Source organism: Eublepharis macularius, chromosome 6 (assembly GCF_028583425.1).
Source record: "Eublepharis macularius isolate TG4126 chromosome 6, MPM_Emac_v1.0, whole genome shotgun sequence".
Classification (NCBI taxonomy): Eukaryota; Metazoa; Chordata; class Lepidosauria; order Squamata; family Eublepharidae; genus Eublepharis; species Eublepharis macularius.
In genome coordinates, this window is record NC_072795.1 from 35876336 (window position 1) to 35897305 (window position 20970).

Consider the following 20970-nt stretch of genomic DNA (forward strand, 5'->3'; position numbering starts at 1 on the left):
ATATATATTACTTATACAGCAGCTTTTAATAAAGGCATCATCTTGTGATTTCCTTAGGACAGAATCACATGTGGATTTCCCTCATAACAGTAATAGTGCCTCTATGGTCCAGCAACCTCACAGCCTACCAACCCCACCCACCCCCTGCCCTGTAATAAAAATACTTCAGCAAATGCTGCTTTGGAAATGTGTGTTTGCTGAGGTCATGCATAGTTCTACTCTAAATGTAGCTACTTCACCTTACAGACTGAGGGTTTTGTTTTTAGTGCTGAATTTACTAACTCAATGCACCTGATTTCCGTGAGCTATGTGATAATTCTGCCGGTCCAAATTATTAGGAACTAAGAGAATCAGCACAAGTTTTGCAACTCCAAAGTGTACCTCATGCTATTTAAAACCAACATTTTGGTAGTACTTTTTACTGCCCCCATTCTTGGTTAGTGCAGATGTGTGGGAAGCTGGCAAATGGACAATCCCTAGAACCCGGATGAACAGATCCTGCAACTGATATAACAGGGCATAAAGGTTCCAGCACTAGCATGGTGGCACAACTGGTCTGGGAAGTGATTCCAGCTATCATGGATGTCTGCATTTCCTGAATCTGTATTGCCCACTACCTTCCTCTTCCCACTAGCTCAGGGCCAAGCTACAAGTAATGAATGACACTTGAACGGCAAGTGAACAGACTCGCATGTATTCCTCCCTGTTCACTTGCACTCCACTTGATGATCAAGTGGAGCACAAGTGAACAGGGAGGAATACATACTGTTCACTTGCCGTTCAAGTGTCATTCGTCACTTGTAGCTTGGCCCTCAGATGTTCTATTTTTAAGGTTGCCAGCTCAGGGTTGGGAAATTCCTGGAGATTTGAGAGAGCCCAGGGAGGGTGGGGTTTTCGGGGGGTTATATAATGCCATAGAGTCCATCCCTCAAAGCCACCATTTTCTCCTGGGGAACTGGTCTTTGTAATCTGGAGATAATTTGCAATTTCGTAAGAACTCCAGGCTCCATCTGGAGGTTAGCAACCCTACCTATTTTGGGAAAACTTTCAGTCTCTGGGGAGCCTTTTGGAAAGGAACAAACATTGCACCTCCCACAAACCCAAACTTGCCCCCCAAGTGTAAATGTAACCCCCATGAGCTAGCTGGTTAGCCCAGTAAGGCGGAGTCTGTGTCTGGAGCTGAACAGCCAAGGAGAAGGCTAGTTGCAGGGGAACTTAATAACATTTGATGAACTCTTACCACTTTGAATAAGGTAAGAGTTACATAAACTTTATCAGGAGCAGCAGCCAACCCTAGCTTGCTGGCAAGTATACATGCATGGTACTTTTTTTTTTTTTTTTGCAGATACATATTGGTGATATATTACATTTTTAGGTGGACACGTGTCTTAGGGATACTTCTAAAAAATGTATATGCTGCAAAATGTGTGGAGCAGCTTCAAAGTGAAACTATTTTTTTTAGTTTTTTAAAAAAAGCATAAAGAGATATTTTCAAAACTGCCAAGGTGTAGCCTCCCTAATTTTTAAAACTGTCACTTTCATACCTTTCTTCACAAGCAAATGACTTCTACCAAAGTCAGAGTCATCCAGATTTGCATGGTAATGTACTAGTAAAGCAGCTTAAAGTAAGCGCTAAGTAAGCCAACATCCTGATTTTATATTTTGATCCAAGTAAAAACTAATGTATTGCTGCCACGGGGTGTTTCAATGTCATTTTAAGAGACCCCCTCCCCAAGAGTATCTCAATAATTCTTGCTGTGTTATGATTAAACTGTATCCTGTTCAGTTTACTAGGCAGAAACAAGGAAGAATGTAAAAGTTTACCTTTCTTCTTTTGACAGAGTATGGTAGAATTATTTCTTAAAGCACACTTTTATATGCTGGATCTATCCACATTGGTGGCCAGCGAAGTAACACATGTATAAAGGACTGTTTAAGTTGCAGTCGCCTCATACCAACCTCATAGAGTTTTTGGAAGAAGAGACGAACAGAGGTGGTTTCCCATTGCCTGCCCCTGCATAGCAAGCCTGCACTTTCTCGGAGGTCTCCCATCCCAGTATTAATCAGGGTCAACCCTGTTTAGTTTCTGAGATCTGATAAGAACAAGCTAGCCTGGGCCATCCAGGTCAGGATACCAACAATGTATATATTTACTTCATTTATAGTCTGCCTTTCTCACTGAGACTCAAGGTGGATTACACAGTGTGAGTCAGTACAGTCAGTTTCAATAAACAATGTAATAGGGTATATAAATGCAATACACATCTAAAAATGGAGTGGATCTTACTGAACAGACCCCAAAATGCAAAGATAGCTCTACCACAAACCCTTCACACAATGCAATCCAGATTTATTGTACTGCTGCCTGGAGATCAGTTGTAGTTCTGGGAGATCTCCAGGCCCCATCTGGAGGCTGGCAACCCTAAGACTGAGAAAGCGTTCTAGAGAACTCAAAAGCTTGCATATTGTTTTGTAAGATTTTGGTTGGGTTTAATAAAGGATATTATGTGAATTACAGGGTATTTCCCCTTGGACCAATGTGATCGCTGTCTTTATTGCCACTATTCGTTTCCCATAAGGTTAGTTAACATAGGGAAAGCATATTATAGTTATTGGCAGTACTGCCCAGAAACGAAAGACGAACCTGAGGAGGAAGCTCAAACTGAGGAAATTCTATTTTTTAATATCCTATTGCTTATTCAAGACTGGCTTCTGCATTGAGCTACCACATCACCTCTCTGGGGTTTCCATAGAAATCGAGGCGCCGCGAAGAACCGTTTCCATTCACCCAAGCGGCTGCGAGAGCGCTTGATTGGTCCGTGCAAACAGTCGCGGAGTAGCAGAGGGTCAAGGAGAGGTGAAGTCGTGGGAAGGGCGAGAGAGCGGAGGAATAATAGCCGGCCAACCTACCGGGGGCCCTGCGAACAAACTGTGCGCACTCGGCCACTGCCGACGAGAGCTGCAAAATGGAAGCGGTTCAGAAGTCATAGTTAATGGCAAGGAGCAGGACTGGCTCCCGAGGCGAGACCACAACTTGCCCAGATGCGGTCAGCTGGCTTTTCTTAACAAGATCTCGGCCACATGACACCTAGTGATTGAGCAAGGGATTACACCCCGTTAGGAATGAAGGTGGTTTCGGGTAGAAGCCCTGCGGGTCTGCAGAAGAGCAAGGTTCGGAAGCAGCAGCGCCTTAAAGGCCGACTAGATTTCCAGGGAATGAGCTTTCGAGAGTCAAAGCTCTCTGTGTCAGATTTGAGGGGACCAGTCTCTTGATAGCAGCTCGGTAATCTCACTTTCCCCACCCGTGCATCAAAATTAACTACTACTAAACAGATGGTTATTTTTTACTTTATTTTTTGTTTCCACCCATCCTTCCACCTGCTCTACAGTGGAGGAGGAAGGGTGTATTAGAAATACTACAGTATAAAACGGGTTAAATCCTGTGCTAAGTAAATTAAAAGCCAAGCTAAAACTCCTTCCACAGCCCCTTTAGTATCCAATATGAGCTTACCTAGACCATGAAAGAGTTAACATATAACAACAACAATAGTAAAAACTGCACTTATATATTGCTCCTCTAGACAGACTAGTAGCCCACCTAGAGCAGTGAGCAGTCTGTGTTCTTATCCCCACAATGCAGCTGGGGCTGAGAGGAGTGGCTTACCCAAGGCCACCAGTTGAACTCATGGCAGTAGTGGGAATCAAACCAGGAGAGTGCTGGTCTAACTGCTGTAAATGTTGCTATAGATTTGCAAATCAGCATTCATGCACATGCTTTTGCAGAGTCTGTTTATAACGCTTAGGAGTTCCTTCTGCCCCGTTTTTCTTCAAGCCGACTGCCTCAGTTCCCTTTGACAGGAGAATGAAAGAAGGTACTTAGACTTGTTCATTCTTTTACTGGGATCTTTAACAGTTTGATCAGCAGATGCTTCTTGTTAGGCCATTTAGAGTTCTGCCTGCACATCAAAGATATCGCTATGGCTTCCTGATCTTGCCCTGGCAGTTGGGAAATTCCTGGAGATTTGAGGGAGGAGTTTGGGAAAGGGATAGAGTTCAACTGGGGTATAATCCCATAGAGTCCACCCTCTGAAGCCGCCATTTCCAGGCAAACTAATCTCTGTAGTCTGGAGTTCAGTGGTAATTCTGGGGGAACTCCAATGCTACTTGACGCTAGTGGCCCTGTTTCTGGGGACAACAGAGTTGCCAAAAGGCCTAGAGAAAAATGTCCTGTGCCTTTAAATGGCTTAAGGTATGAAAATAGGCAGCTATGGCTTTTCAGGGCATGGTGGTAAACCAACCTTCTTTTAAAGAGACAGGGCATTCTTTTCTCCAGTCAGTTGGCAACCACAGGGGACAAACAACGGGATATGTCTGCTAAATTGGGTACAGTAGACCCATATTGGGAGGGAAGGCAGCATAGTATAGCCGGATCTCGTCAGATCTCAGAAGTTAAGCAGGGTCAATATCTGGATAGACAACCACCAAGGAAGACTCTGCAGAGGAAAACACTGGCAAACCACCTCTGCAAACCACTTGCCTTGACAGCCCCTTGCTGGTGTCGCCATAAGTTGGTTGTGACTTAATGGCGCATGCACACTTTCAAAAATAATAAGAAACTTAAAAAAAAAACTATAGAACATGTTTAACAGAAAATAGCAAACCCCAGCTCTTTATCATGGGTTTATTAAGAGGGCCAGTGTGGTTGAAGTATTGGACTAGGATCGGAGAGACCCAGGCTCGAATGGTCACTCTGCTGTGGAAGCTCACTGGGTGACCTTGGGCCAGTCACATTCTCTCTCAATCTAACCTTCCTCACAGGGTTGTTGTAATGATAAATGGAGGAGAGGAGAACAATGAATGCTGCTTTGGGTCTCCCTTGGGGGAAAGGTGGGCATAAATGAAATAAAGAAATAAACTTTGGAAAGAGGAGAGGTGCGCTGCCATTCTGTTCATGCTTACTCAGAAGTGAGTCACCCTGTGATCAATGAGGTTCATCCCAGGCATGTGTACATAAGAATCCAGTTTCCTAAACACACAGGTTTGGAAGAACTTTAACTCCTTAAACCTGATCAGGCTTAACTTGACACAATCTTTTAAAGCAGCATTCCCCAGTAAAGATTATTGTTAAAACTTAGGAGTCTTTGGGACGGTAGCTTGTGTGTAATAAGATTTGGGGTTTATGCTTTTCTTAAAAACAGCTTAGTTCTTTCAGCCAGCAAACACTTCATCTTATGGTTTTGGCGTTCTATCAATGAACCGATTGCTATGGTTTTGCCTAATGTGTTTCCTGACTGGAGGCAGGGAATTGACAAAAGACCCTTTAATGATCCATTAAGGGATGTAAGATGTTTCTTGAGTGGGTTGGGGGATCTGAGACCAGTGGCTGTCTGTGTTTGAGAGTAACAGTTTTAATGGAAAGAGACAAAATTTCCAGCTAAAACTGGGAGTGCAGAGGCGACTGCTGTTTGAGAGCCTGGTGGAGCCTGAGATGTCTGTTTGTATGAGTGCGTTTATCTTTTTTATACCATTTTTATATATTTGCAAATAAAACAGTGATCACAAAGACCCATATGTTCCAGTGCTCTTACATTCGCAAGAAACTAAACCTGGCAGCCCAGCCCCGTAATTCCCCAGTCACCTAGAAGTGGAGAGCGTGTAACACTTCGCCTTTCTGTCATACAGACCTCTTGAGAGGTTTGGGAGAAAGCTAATTGCCATGGCAGACGTAGTTAAGAAATACAGGAGAGGTGAACAAATTTGCTCAGTGTCCCTGGTGGCTGGGCAGGCAGTCATTCCTAAAGTAAGAATAAAGTACTGCTCCAGAGACACTTTCTTTGTGGTGGGAAAGCCTGCCTTTGTGACTCAACAGTCTGGCTACTTGGCCCTCACTGAAAGAGATGGGAGGGAGTAGAAGGTATTTCCTGCCCTGTACTATATACTTGATCTTATTTCTTTACTTATTTATTTATAAGTATTTCCTGCCTTTCTCCTCAATGGAGACACAAAGTGCTTACATCATTTGCCTCTCCTACATTTATCCTCACAACAACCTTGCAAGGTAGGTTACACTGAGAGTATATGACTGGTCCAAAACTACCCAGTGAACTTCCAAGGCGAAATGGGAATTTGAACTTGGGTCTCCCAGATCCTAGTCAGGCGCACTAACCACTATATTAATCTTGCTCCATTACTACCTGTCAACGTTTTTTTAATAACTAATGAAAAAAGCTGGGTAATAGATTTCAAAAAGTATCATAGGGATATTGATTGAGAGGCAGTGTGGTGTACTGGTTAAAGCTGGAGATTGGGCTGACCTTGGTTCAAGTCCCCATTAGCCATGGAGATAAATGACATGAGATGTGTTGTTCCACTTGCCGCCTAACCTGCCCCACAGGTTTGTTGTGAGAATGAAATGGGAGAGCCACCTGTTCTCCTAGAAGAACAGTGGGATAAAAATGAAACAGCCAGATACTTCTGGAGGGGTCTCAAGACATTTTCACACACCACTGAAATCCCCTGCTTTGTGTGAATGCAGAATGGAATAGATACTGGATAAGGGCTGTTTGTAAACTTAATATAAATATCTGTAATTGCAATTTAGAATGCAAACATTGCTTTATATGAAGATATACCAACATCTTTCTACTGGCCTTCAAATGAAGAGTGCTGAACCTGTGTTTTTAATTTTACAGAAGCTCACTGGTCGGATCTTAACCTTACCCCCCGTCCCCCAAAAATCCCATAAAAAAGTAATGAAAGGTGCAATCTATCTACATATCTGCTCATTGCTAAGGAATTTGATTACCCTGACATATTAGAAGCATAATGACAGCTCAGTTTATTGCTTTTTCCAGACTGAAGATTGAGAGATTTTGTTTAGCCGCTTGAAGTGAAAAGCAGGGTGCACAAACAATGCTTTGTAGAAAGATGGAGATGATTTATAGGTACCCAGATGTCAAATTCTCATTCAGATTGGTACATTTCTGGGGTTTTTGTTTTTTTTTACATATTCCAAATGCAGAATCCATTTTATTTGACACATGAACATTTTGCATGAGGCAAATAAAAATTAACACAGCAACTGCTGGCTAATGCATCCTGTCTGGCTGGCTGGAGTGCTGTGCTTGGAATGGGAATCAGAAGTGCTTCGGATCTCACTGGCTGGCCTTGGGCAAATTGCTTTTCTCTGAGCCCATCTTTTCACACCAGGTTGCTGGGTGGTTTCTCCAAGGCCCTAAACTGGAGAGTTATACTTTTCCCCCATATGTCTCTGGGTTGGGTCAACATATATGGCCTGGGAGTTTCAGGTGAATAGGGGCCTGATTCAGTAAATCAGGGTTGCCAATTGCCTGGGGTAAGGTTGTCAACTCTAGGTTGGGCAATTCTTGGAGATTTGGGGAATGGAGCCTGGGGATGGCAGGGTTTGGGGAGGAGAGGAGACCTCGGCAGGCTATACTGTAGGTATTCCATTCTCCTGGTAGGAGTGGGAGATTCTCCCATTTCTAGCCTCCACCCCCCACCCCCCGCCTCTCACCTGGCTGGTGGGGGAAAGGTATAGGGAATGGGTCTGGGAGGCAAAAAACTCCAGGGCAAGCACACAGCAGGTGCACTCCCAGGAGGGCACGATGACTTCACTTCCTCAAGTGACATCATTGTGCCAGCAGCAGGCATGCTCCTGCACTTCACAGGGGTGATTTTGGACCTAATAGGCTGAATTAGCCCCATGCTAAGAGCAGGAGCATGCCCATTGCCCGTGTGATAACATCGCTTTCGGAAATGACATCATCGCATCTGCACCAGGAGTGCACGTGTGAAGTACCATGTCCCCGTCTCCCCCACTGGGAAGGTATAAGGACCTGGCAATTCTAATAATAATTCTAATAATGGTGCCATAGTGCAAAGCAAATAATGCATTGTGCAAAGTAGCCATTTTTCTCCAGAGAAACTGATCTCTGTAGTTTGAAGATCAATTTTAATTCTGGGAGATCTCTAAGCCCCACTGGGAGGTTGGCAACCATGGCCTGAAGTAAAATGAGCTTCCTCTTTAACAGAGGCTTAATGGGCAGCTGAAGCTTTTCATGGCATGGAGGTAAATAACTTCCCTTTAAGCATCTGTTAAAGAGACAGGACATTTTTTCCCCAGGAAGATGGCAACCCTAGAACCATTCTCCCAGTGGCATCTGAGGAATAGTCTTACTAGGAACCAGGGCTTTTTTTCAGGGGGAACACGGGGGAACGGAGTTCTGGAACCTCTTGAAAATGGTCACATGGCTGGTGGTCCCGCCCCCTGATCTCCAGACAGAGGGGAGTTGAGATTGCCCTCCGCGCCGCTCAGCTCCGCGGCGCGGAGGGCAATCTAAACTCCCCTCTGTCTGGAGATCAGGGGGCGGGGCCACCAGCCATGTGACCATTTTCTCTGAGGGCAACCCACTGAGTTCCACCACCTCTTTTCCCAGAAAAAAAGCCCTGCTAGGAACATTCAGCCCAGGAGGTCTAGCTACAGTGGGACCATCTGGACACAGGTCTGTCACCTCAAGAATTAGGCCCATGAATTGTCTACCTCAAGTTACTTTATGTAGTTAGAACCACCTCTGAGTGAGATTTTGCCATGGCTGGTCTTATTAAAGCCCATTCAACTCCAGTCCTGGAACTGAAAGAGTATTTCTTTGAGCATGCTTGTATCTATCCCCTTTGAGATTCAAGGCCTTTCTCATACTGCCCTGTCAGACCCCTACTCTCATGAATCAACTGGTCCACCCTTGAAGTTTTCTATTTCCAGCTTGCATTGTGCTATGAGGATTTATGGCAGCGAAGCAGTAGCCTGGTGCTTACGATGGTTTGTGCGCATTTCTTTCCTCCCACCATGGTCAGGGGCTTCTGCCACTGCCAGCCTGAGATTCGGGCTTTCCTTGGGTCTCAGGCAAGCAATAAATAACGGTGACGTCTGTCCCAGAATAAATCTTGCACCCACTAACTCCAGGGTTCCAGGCTGACGGTGTCTGTGATCTTTTCCTACATGTATTCCTCCCTGTGAAAGAAAAGGCCAGGGGCAAGGCCACAGCCTGCTTAGTTTGGCTTTAGACTTCGAGATGGCTTTAGTAGAAGCCTGTGAAATGTTGCTTCAAAAATCAGTAACCATTTGCTGTAAGAGTACTTTTTAAACTTTTTTTTAAATATTGGACAAAATGAATATATTATTTATGTATTCCACGTCAAAACAACCACCCTCTAATGCTATCTTTATTTTAGGGCTGTAGAAGTTTTGGGGAGTATTTTTTTATATAAACCCAATTCCCTAAACATCTACCATCTAGTAAAATGAGGCAGTGTGTTTCATTTGGGATCCAAAGCCTTCGGAGGAGCCAACTTCCTCCAAACATTAACAGGGCTTTTAAAGTAAGTGCTCACAATTGCTTGGGCGGAGTTGTACAAACCCACTCCACATTCCATTACTCAGAAATAAACTTCTGAAGACACTTAGGATTAAAGAGACCATCCGCTCACTAGAAGCAGGTGTATTTTGAATTCTGTATATACTTTTTTAAAAAGGAACTGCAAAGTTAATGTAACTGTCTTCAAGATTAGTTGATTAGACTTAAGCTCAGAATGCTTATGAAGGAGAAAACTATATGAACAACTCAATCACCTATGAGCATTAAAAAGGCAAAATCATATTTCATCAACATTGATTTTAAAAATAAGGGGTACACTAGATACTGCAAGGCTACAGGCCTAACCACTTATTTAATACATGTGTATCCCTTCAAGTAGGGTGGCCAGCTCCAGGTTAGGAAATTCCTGGAGATTTGGGGGGGCAGAGCCTGGAGAAGACAGGACTTGGGGAGGGGAGAGACCTCAGCAGGGTATAATTCCATACAGCCCACTCTCCAAAGCAGCCATTTCCTCCAGGGGAACTGATCTCTATGACCTGGAGATCAACTGTAATTCCAGGAGATCTCCAGCCATCACCTGGAGGCTGGCAACTCTACCTCCAAGGCAGTTTACATCCTACTAGCCTCCTCCCATTCATCTTTACAACACGCCTGTGAGGCTGGTCAGACAGGGGAAGGGCAACTGGGTCACACTCACCCAGTGAGCTGGAGTAGAGATTAGAAGCGGTCTCTCTCCAGTCCAACACCCAGACTTTTACTCCACACTGGTTCTCATATCCCATGTTGATTGGGAAGCACCCTGGTCTTCAAGAGCAGCATTTCAGATGGACATGGGAGTTCCAGTGGAAAGAGGGAGGCAGCAAAAATCCTTTCCATGAACTCTTTCTACCTATAGTTCTATAGGATGCAATACACCACATTCCATTCATGGAGGTGATTGTTAAAGCTGGGCTAAGATTGCAATAAAGAAAGCTTCCAGGAAATATAAACTGGTCTATGTTTTTTTTTAAAAATAGCCTGTCTATCTTTACTGTTATTTAATCAAAATCTATAAGTACATTCTTTACTTAAAGTATTTGTTTTCAGTGCAAGGATTCTCAAGAGGAGGAGATACAGTAACTAGAACCACAAAATCCAATCCCCCTCAAAAAAGAAAAGAAAAACCAAGCAGAAAATTATAAGCAGCTAATATAAGCTAAAGCATTGTTATGTACATGAATGTTGATAGGCTCCATTTATCTCTCTCAATTGCTTGTTGTGCATGGCAGAGCCGTGTGTGGTTCATATGCTGAAAAATTTACACATAACCACAAGTGCACAGAAATGGGAAAAATCAGCTTTTAAAAAGGAACGCTTTAAGTTGAATGGCAAGAAATGAGCTACATATATATTTGTTTTTATCCACAGCTCCCCCCCCCCCCACAAACATAAAACACAAAAAATCAAATGCTGCAAGTATGTTCCTTCTGGTTACGGACATTACTCCCCTATACCAAGGGATCCCTGCTATACTGCTTTGGTGTCTCTATTAGAGATGGGCGCAAACCAAAGTATGAACCAAAGTGCGTGGCGAACCAGGCCGTTTTGTGGTTCATGAACCAGCGGTTCGTCAGAGTCCATTTCTGATGAACTGCCACGAACTTTAGGCTGGTTCATTTGGTTCATTTTTTGATTCGTCACTGCAGACAGCCTGGCGCCAATCAATCAGTTTCCTAGGCAACAGGGGATGGACTTCCTACAGACCTTCTGCTGACCCAGAAGTGCCCTTCTTCTGGCCCAGAAGTAACTGACTGCTGGCCCGGAAGTGACCATCTGCTGACCTGGATGTGATGTTTTCACGAACCAAACAAACCAGTTCATGAATCAGGGCAGGTTTGTGAAAGTTTGTGGTTCATGGTTCATGAAATGTGACAAACCATGAACCACATGGTTCGGGATTTTTCCAGTTCGTGCCCATCTCTAGTCTGTATATCCCACCAAGGGGAAAGGAAGAGAAAAGCGTTCTGCCGAATGCTGTGGAGTGCATGACTGTTGCACCTACATGAAAAAGGATTGTCTCCTAAAAATAAACATTAGACATTGAAATTTAACACAATAAAACATTCTTAATATGAAGTAGAAAATATGTAATTTGTTTTTTTGCATATAAGTATATACAATAAAACAGCCTAAATGAGTACAGTATGAACAACGAATTACTGCTTAACAATGTTAATTTTTTTCTTTTAAAAACCAGATGTTTAATTGTTTAATGAATCAAGCCATTTTTAACAGTGCCTTATATTGTTTCCATACATAGTGTACTAGCTCTTTTTCATCCAGTTTGCTTCTCCCATTATTTCCCTTTTTTGAAATAGAAGGAAGACGCTTAGGAGGAGACAGCTGGATCGAGACAAGAAGCCTTCAAAGCAGTGTGCCACTAATACCAGTTGCGAGGAAAGCAGTGTATGATAGTTGTATGCCATCTTGCCCTGCCTGTGAGCTTTCCATGGGTATTTGGGTGGTCAAAGAATGCTGCAACTAGAGATACCTTTGGTCTAATCCAGCAGGGCTCTTTTTTACTTATTCGGCAAGCCTTTGTTGTGCATTGGCTCACAACCCCACCAGTTTTAATTACATTATTTTTTACTATATCTATGCGGCTACTACTTGAGGTTAGACTAGATGAGATGGAAATTGCAGGTCTCTGCTCATCTTGAAAGCTCAGTTACAGCTCAGGTTGCCAGCTCCTGGTTGGCAAATTCCTGGAGATTAGAGGGTGGAGCCTGGAGAGAGCAGGGTTTGGGAAGGAGAAGGACTTCAGCTGGCTATAATGCCATAAAGTCCACCTTCCAAGATAGCCATTTTCTCTAGGGGAACTGATCTCTGTCAACTGGAGATCAATTGTAATTCCAGGTGATCTCCAGCCACCACCTCGAGGCTGGCAACCCTAGTTACAGCCATGCAGTACCCCAGTTATGCTGTTAGTCTCTTTTTCCTTTACATTGTAAAAAGTAGGTGGGAAGTTCTGTTTAGTGAGACCATGGAGGGGAAATTCCTCATAACTGTTAAAGATTGAGACGTTTAGTCTACTTTGACCCTCAACGAAAGAAATCTTAGCTCTTTTTCTGTGAGTTTTACAGTGCAGTCATAAGTATGTTTGTTCAGAAGTAAGTCCTATTGAGTTCAGTGTTAGTGATTTTAGGCGTGCAGCCTTACATTGCCGTCCTCGGCAGAGTTACACCCTTCTAAGTCCATTGAATTCAATGGATTTAGAAGAGTACGAGTTTCCTTAAGATGGCATCGATAATCTGTCAAATCAGGATAAACTCACATACAAATAAAATAGTAGTTCTGAACAAAGAATATTTCCTTGGTTTTTTTTAAAAAATGATTAATTTATGTGTTACAGCAAGACTATTTCAAAAGAAGCATTCTCCTTCCTTTATGAGAAAGGCAAAAGAAAACTTCTTTTAAAAAAGCATCTGCCACTGATAGATTTATAAGTACTCACATTAGAAATAATTAACATCTTATAACAATCTGCCACACAATTAATTGGTGTCACCTTTGTAATCAACTAAAATATTTTTGATTAATAATTAAATGAGCCTTAGAAACATGAAAGTCCAGGTGTCAAAATAAATATACAAATAAATCACATTTAAAAGAATTGTTTACTTGGTGCAGGGACACCAAGTAAACAGAGTATTTTAGAGAAGAATAGAGAATAGTATTTTAGAGAAGAAAAGAGAACAGAGAAGAATAAAGAATAGAAAAAATAGAGAATACAATCAACAAAATATTTGGATATCTCATATGCTTACCTGGAACATACCTGTTGGACTTCTCCTGCACCATTTGGACTGTTGATTAGGAGACTGATGTTTGAATTTACTTTTTTAGGACGTTACGATATTATCAAATTGTCATATTAATTGTATTTATTGTATTTATTGGATTCATTGTATTTATTGTTACACCCTTTAGCACTTTACCACCTTTAAATATAAAAAGTATATACATTTACAGATACTTAAACTTTGCTGAATCTCTAGTATTATATAACTTTTGTTTTACTTCTGGTAGGGTTTTTTCCTTGAGTGTTGGTTACATATTGGTTCCGGAAGAGCCCTTTTTTCCTGAGTTTCAATGACTAGATTACAGCACAAATAAACCTTTCCAGTCTCTTCTTGAGGGATGTGAGTATACTAAACAAAATAATTCCCATATCAAGCAGTTAGTCATTCAGGCAGCATAGATGAAAAATAATTATTCAAGTTGTATACAGTGTAATCCATGGCTGGCACATTTAGTGGTGATGAAATACATGCCAAAAATGTTCCTGAGGAAAACTCCAGCATTTTCCTTCTGTAGTTCATTTGATGATTTTCCAGTGTTTCAGGCAGAAAGGTATGGGAATCCAAAAGGTATTGAATCTATTGAAATCTAATGTGGTTAGCTTGTCAGACTAGGATCTAGAAGACTATGGTTTGAATCCCCACTGTGCCATAGAAGCTGCTGTGTGACCTTGGGCTGTCACACACTCTCAACCTAACCCACTTCACAGGGTTATTGTGGGTAGACATGGGCACAAATTGAAATACGAATCAAATTTTGTGACGAATCGGGCCAATTCGTGTTTTGTGAAATGCATTTTGTGGTGCCACGGTTTTCACGAAATTCATGACTTTTTGGCCCAATTCATTTGATTCATGAATGATTCGTGATGCTAGACATGCTGGCACCGATCCATTGATTCCCTAGGCAACATAGGCCCAGAATGTCTGCAGACCTTTTGTTGTCATTGGAAACTCCAATCTTAGTCCACATAATCTTGATAGGAGCTCTCCTTGCCAATTGGAGAGCTTCCATTCTGCCCTATACAGTGAGGAGCAGGGGATTAATCCCCTAGGCAACTGAGGAGATGGGCCTTCTGTAGCCATGGGAACACCAATCTCATCTCTCCAAACCCTGTTAGGCAGGTCTGTCTGCAAACCACAGACCTCCTGTTCTGCTCTATGTGAGCGTTTGTTATATAAGGCACCTCTCTCTGCCTTGTGCTTTTAATTCCAGTAGACAGAGAGAGGGGAAGGATCTGTTGCTGGGATTTGGAGTGAGAGAGAGTGGAGTTGGGAGCTTTTGGCTGGATTTGCTGCTGCTTCAAAAGAGATTGAAAAGCCTCTCTCTTATTTTCCTCACTTGTCCTTGCTGGGAAGGTCTTTGGGTGGGAATGACTAGATTACAGCACAAATAAACCTTTCCAGTCTCTTCTTGAGGGATGTGAATATACTAAACAAAATAATTAGCATATCAAGCAGTTAGTCACTCAGGCAGCATAGATGAAAAATAATTATTCAAGTTGTATACACCCCATTTCGGGCCCATCTCTAGTTGTGAGGAGAAAATGGAGACTGATATAAGCCACTTTAGGTCCACATTGGAGGAGAATGACAGGTAGATGAAGTAAATATTGATACAGAACTTAGAGAAGTGGAATGACAGTTTTTAAACAGTACATGTCAGAGGGTGGAAAAACCTTTCTAGGCAGGCTTAGACGCCATACCCTCCCTCTTGATACAACATTAAACATAATCCATACTACCCTGCTGTAATTCAGTAATTTTGCTGGCTCATAATCCCAGAGCACTGGTTATGTCAACCCTTTTCCAAACTCCATTCTCCCACCCGTACTCCCAACTTGTAACTGTTTTAACTCTTTCCCAGTGCTTGGATGTGGTTTTTGTTTCAGAGCACTACTTTCATTGGCTCATGTGTTGCTCTATGTCATATTCAAAAGTGACAGGATAAGCCCAAAACATGTGGGGTTGTAGGTGCATGACTGAGGTTGTAGGTGCATGACTGGACTCACAGTCCACAGGGGAACACCCCTTAAAAAGTACTTGTTATGCTTGGCACTGCAAAAGAAGATGCACTGTAAGAGGGGAGACGGACTTTCTGGTTTCACTTCCACTCACTTTTTCTAGTAGAAATGGCAGTGGGACAGCGAAAGCAAAGTAAAAGATCCTTCTCCCCACTTGCAGCTAGGGTTGCCAGGTGCCTGGATTTCACTTGGATAGTTCGGTATTTTTGTGGACTGTCCAGGGGAAACATTCTTCAAATACTAAACATCTCTCCCTTCCTCCAGCTTCCAGGCAGCCCAGCCAAGTAGCCTCCTGCATGGCACCGCCTGGGAGTGGCCAGCTAGCCTGGGCACCCAGAAGTGAGGTTGGCGTGATGATGTCACTTCTGGTCATGACATCATCACACTGGGATAGGAATGTGTGTGTGTGAAAAGGTGAGTGCCGCTTCCTCTCCCCAGGATCTGGTAGACCCCATCTGGCAACCCTACTTGCAGCACTCCTTTGCAGCGCCGAGTAGACAAGTGCTTTTTAAAATGAGTTCCCCTGAGCCTGAATGTGGAAAGAGTGGGGTACAAATGTAACTGAATGAATGAATGAATGAATGAATGAATGAATGAATGAATGAATGAATGTCTGGCTATGAGTCCTGTCATGCACCTGCAACCCAATGCATGTTGGGTGTATCGTGTTGTTTGGCCCTGAGTTAACCCATTTTAAAACTCCTCTTTACTGAGGTGAGGTTAGGCAGACGTTATTGCCTTACCTGTAAGATCCATTGTAGTATGGTTTCTTCCTGCATCTCAAAGGCAATTGTGAAATTCGAGGCCATGTGGGAGCAACTCATGTTATGGCTGCGTTGTTCCTCCAAGAAAGAACAACAGTAACATGGCGAGAATTGCTACATGTGCTCCTCTCAGAGTCCGGAGCTTCCCACACTGGGAACAATCTACCCTGCAGCATCTGTCATGCAATGCATGTAACATGGCAAGGGGCTTGTGATTCTGGCTCTAGATATTAAATGTTATTAATAAATAAACCATTTCATGGTGATTTCATACAGGATGGTTAATCTATCTTCATTTTGCTGGGGTTCCGTAGCCTTGAGTATTTTAAAAAGTGGCTTTGGTTTCAAGACCTGTGTGTTCACCCATCATGAGCCCTGTGACTTCCTTCTTCCAGATTTGATTCTTCTTGTATTTATTTTTATTGCAACTGCTAATTTAAGAAGCACTTAGAAAGGACATTAAACCCGGTACATCCCTAGCTCAAGAATTTTATATTTTGACAGCACATTAGTATGAAAGAGATCAAAACACTGACTGTAATACATTGTTAGAAGATGAAACACAAGTTTAGTGTTCTTTGGCAGCACTGTGCTAAAAAGCATAATCTATTTTTGGTATCGTTAAAATGAATAGGATACATTTCATTTCTTTCTGCTTATATCATTTACCCATAAATTTTAGTTCGTTGCTCTGATCTCTGTGACTTGTTACTATTCCAGTCGAGTTTTCACCCCCTTTTCTCTGATGTGTAAGTGAATGTTTATGAGATTTTGACTGCCGTATTAACTGTCTTGCATGTGTGAATGGTATATCCCAGACCTTGCATTTCAGATAGAAATTTTGTACTGCCCAATGACTGCAGATAAGCAATACTTTCTAGTGAATTCACATATTCATCTGGTGACATAATGTATGTGTGAACCAACCCTCAACAGGGTTGTTGCATGCCTTAATTAGCATAACCACCCATGCACATTAAGCCCTCCACTATTCTTTTTCATCTTTGTTCTCATACAAAAGGGACTCCCCTGACATCATGTAAATATAATATGTGATGTATTCCCTTTGATTTTGTTCCCCTGCAGTGTTGCACTTCTCTCCCTTTCCATTGGACCTATGTGATAGAAGACGCAATAAGGGATTGCCATTGGAATGAGATATAAACTTACCTGTTCCTTCTAGGGATCCTGGTAAGAGGCCATTTTTTTGCCCCCTCTCCACTGTGTCCCAGCCTGTAGCATGGGAGCTGCTGAGAATCAAGCCAGCCCTTTTATGCACATACCCCTGCCCTTTGATTCTGTTTCTTGCTTTCACTGGAGTGTGACAAAATGTTGGGAAGAACTTTGTAAGATGGATGGGTAGCTACTTTATTTTTTCATAACCGATTCTGTTTCTGCTCTTCATGGGGAGAAGTGAAGCGCTATGCAGGACACAGGATCCTCTGCCACTGAAATCTTGTCCAGCTCTGTTACAGGCTTCTGAAATGTCACTAGCCTTAGCCTACATACTTTTGTGCATGTGCTTGTGGGTTAGAAACTTGCTTATTTTCTTTTTAAAAAATGAAAGTTGAGATGCACAGTATATCAAATTCCACATTTTTTCACTGCAATTGAAGAAAGCAGAATGAACATATCACCAGCTGCGGTCTGATATGACTATACAATATAAAATGGTTCATGTACATAAACTATTTCCGATGGACTTTGCTGTTCTTGTTTCAAATTACCATGCATACAGCCTTTTTATACTGAAGTATTTGTTGAATAGGAGTACTATTGAAAGTACTAAGTCAACTGATCAGGGAGTTATGGTGTGAGTGTGTGTGTATGTCCCACCGCGTTGTTATAAATACTACTGTGAGTATGGTCCTCTTGATTACTGTGAAGGTCCTCATACTGGTTGTGGTATTGTTTGGTAGGTGTGTTACCCAAATTGGCAGACTCCTAATTAGTTGGGGAAAATTAGCTTAAAGAAGACAAAGAAGGGGTAACTGGGATTCACCACCTATGTTTATGGAGATTTTTCCCTTAAGAGAACTCGTGAAATTAATCAGCCAGGTGTTCAACTGGAAAAGTTTTTATTAAAAGAGAAATAAAAGGGCAAGCATACAAACACATACAAGGTTGTGGTGGAGAGACCCCTCAAGTCAAAGTTGACTTATGGAGACCCCTGGAGTGGTTTTCATGGCAAGAGACTAACAGAGGTGGTTTGCCATTACCTGCCTTTGCAGCCCTAGTCTTCATTGAAGGTCTTCCATCCATTTACTAACCAAGGCTGACCTGGCTTAGCTTCTGAGATCTGATGAGATCAGGCTCACCTAAGCTATCCAGGTCAGGGCACATACAAGGTTTGCTTAGAGAAAATCAGGCAGGAAAGGGGACAAAACAATTTCAGGGAGAGCTATAATTACCACACGTGCGTGCGCACACACATGCACACACAGTATACTGTGAATCACATCGATTTTTGCTACATAGCATGAGAAGATTGCTTGAATTTGGAATAGAATGTGGCCTGAGGAAAGATTAGATATAATCTGAAACGAGCGAAGAGGGAATTGGCCAACGTCTGCTCGTTGCCCCTCCAACTACCCTTGTTTGGCGTTGTCTGGAATTTTGCTTGACATCGCGATTGCTTCGCTTCTTCGTCTATATGCTGACGGCTTAACAAACAATTGCCACGATTATATGGATGCCAGAGACTCTTTAAGTCCTGATTGTTTCTTGTGTTGATACCTCTTCACTACTACTGTGTACTATCACGTCTTGTCTCAAATTGATTAATATACTATATGATTTGTTTACACATAAATGAATTACATTCAATTATATTGAATATGAATTGAGTATAAGTATTGTGTTCAGTTTGGTGTACTTCCTTTTGCTTTTTTGGAGTCATGGATAAGATTAGTCAGGAGTAGACTTGGACACCAACGGGGAAAAAACCCCGAACAAGCTGTTTGTTGCCATCCACGAACAACAAACAACGAACAGTAACGAACATGACCCTGTTCACAAACATGTTCGTTGTTCGTGGCCCCTTAAAGATCCCTTTAAACTATCCGCTGGCAGGTGGCAGGGGGAATTCTTCTCCTAGCTTCTGATAATAACTTAGATGCAGCATTCTGCACCAACTGAAGTCTCTGAGTTAACTTAGAGGGGAGATCTATCTACAGTGGGTTACAATAGTCAAGTCTTGATGTTACCATGGTATTGATGGCCAGATTGGCTGTGTAAGAGGCCATCTTCCCAGCTAGACTGAGGTTGTAAAAAGCATTTTTGCAGTCGCCTTAACTCGCTTTTCTAGTAGTAAAAACCTCTTAAATGAGTCTGCAAGGGAATTCCCCCTGCCACCTGCCAGCGGATAGTTTAAAGGGCCCTTTCCTGCCACGTGCAAGGGGCAGGGACCTTTAAACACCTCACAAACTGACCTTCCCAATGTCCAATACCCACCAAATTTGCAGGGGACATAGTGCTCACTGTCCTCTGAAGACCCCCCCCCCAAGTTTCAGAGAGATTGCACACCGGGAAAGGCATGATCCATGTGTTCCCCCCCTTTGTTGTCATTTTCTCTTCACAGTGGCAAAAACAGGACTCTCTTGTGGAAGCTACTTTGAGGGGTTTCAAACTGACCTTTCCAATGTCCAATACCCACCAAATTTGCAGCGGACATAGTCCTCACTGTCCTCCGAAGACCCCCCCCCCCCCCAGTTTCAGAGAAATTGCACCCCAGGAAAGGCATGATGCATGGGTCTTCCCTTTTGTTGTCATTTTCTCTTCAAAGTCGCAAAAATGGAACTCTCTGCTGGAAGTACTTTGAAGGATTAAAGCCAGAAGGAAAGCCAGAAGGAGTTCAGACAGAGTTCAGTCCCTACTGTTGTCAGGGGAATTGACTGAAAGGCCCCAGACTGTCTGGTTTGACGAATGGCTGACAACCACTTGTTCATTTAGAATGGAGCCTCACGAACGGCTTGTTTGCGAACAGACGAACGGGCTGTTTGTGGGTTTTTTCCATTCATAATGCTGTTCGTGCCCATGTCTAGTCAGGAGTTTCTTGAGAGACCTAATTGTCCTAGATTATGCATCTCTCCGGGGCATGGAGGGGGCCATTAGTCCATCAGCCACTCTGACTCTCCTTCTAAAATATTTTTCCAGGCTCTTTCCTGGCTGGCATATATTTGTGCCAGGAACTGCCTTGTGCTTCTGACATATGAGGGAGGGTTTTTATGATTTCATATCCATAAACTGCCCCTCAGTGGGAGGAGGAATCTGACTGCTAACAGGTGGGTTCAATGCTTTGGAGGAAAAGGATTTTCCCCTCCTTCCCCACAGCATTTGTGGTGCATTTGTGTACCTCCCAAGGTATCTCCAGATTCTCTTTGGTCTTTCTCACAGCTTTGCTGTGAAGTTTTGGGAAAGATCACAGTAAAACCTGGATGGCTGCCATGTTGGTTTGGAAAATTTGGGTTTTCCTGCCAACATGGTAACCATTTTCCCAGATACTGCCCCTGTGGCAGCCATTTCCTCCCCCATTAACAGAAATTGGCTTTTGCATGGGTTTGGTCTGCAGTTTCTTTTCTGCAGGCCTGAGTATATGGAACAGGTAGTGTGAGTTTGTCAATTTAGAAGAAGACTTAGTTTAGAGCTGTGGGTTAGCTGAAGGTGAAGCACCTTGGAAAGCAGAGATTCTTTCTGGAAATCTGATGAAGATTTAGTGGCTCTGCTGCCATGTAAGAATGCTTGCTTGCTGCCTCTGCATGTGTATTCATAAATCAAGCAAATATTACATAGACACCATAAGTCTCCAGTGCTCTCTCTTCCAAAGAAAGCCAAATGCAATGGCATTGACCCTAGACTTCTTGCCACTTCAGGAAGAGTTGCCAATTCAGAAAGAGAACAGTTAAATATTAAACTTATATGAAATATTAAACTTGGAAGTCCCACTTTCAAA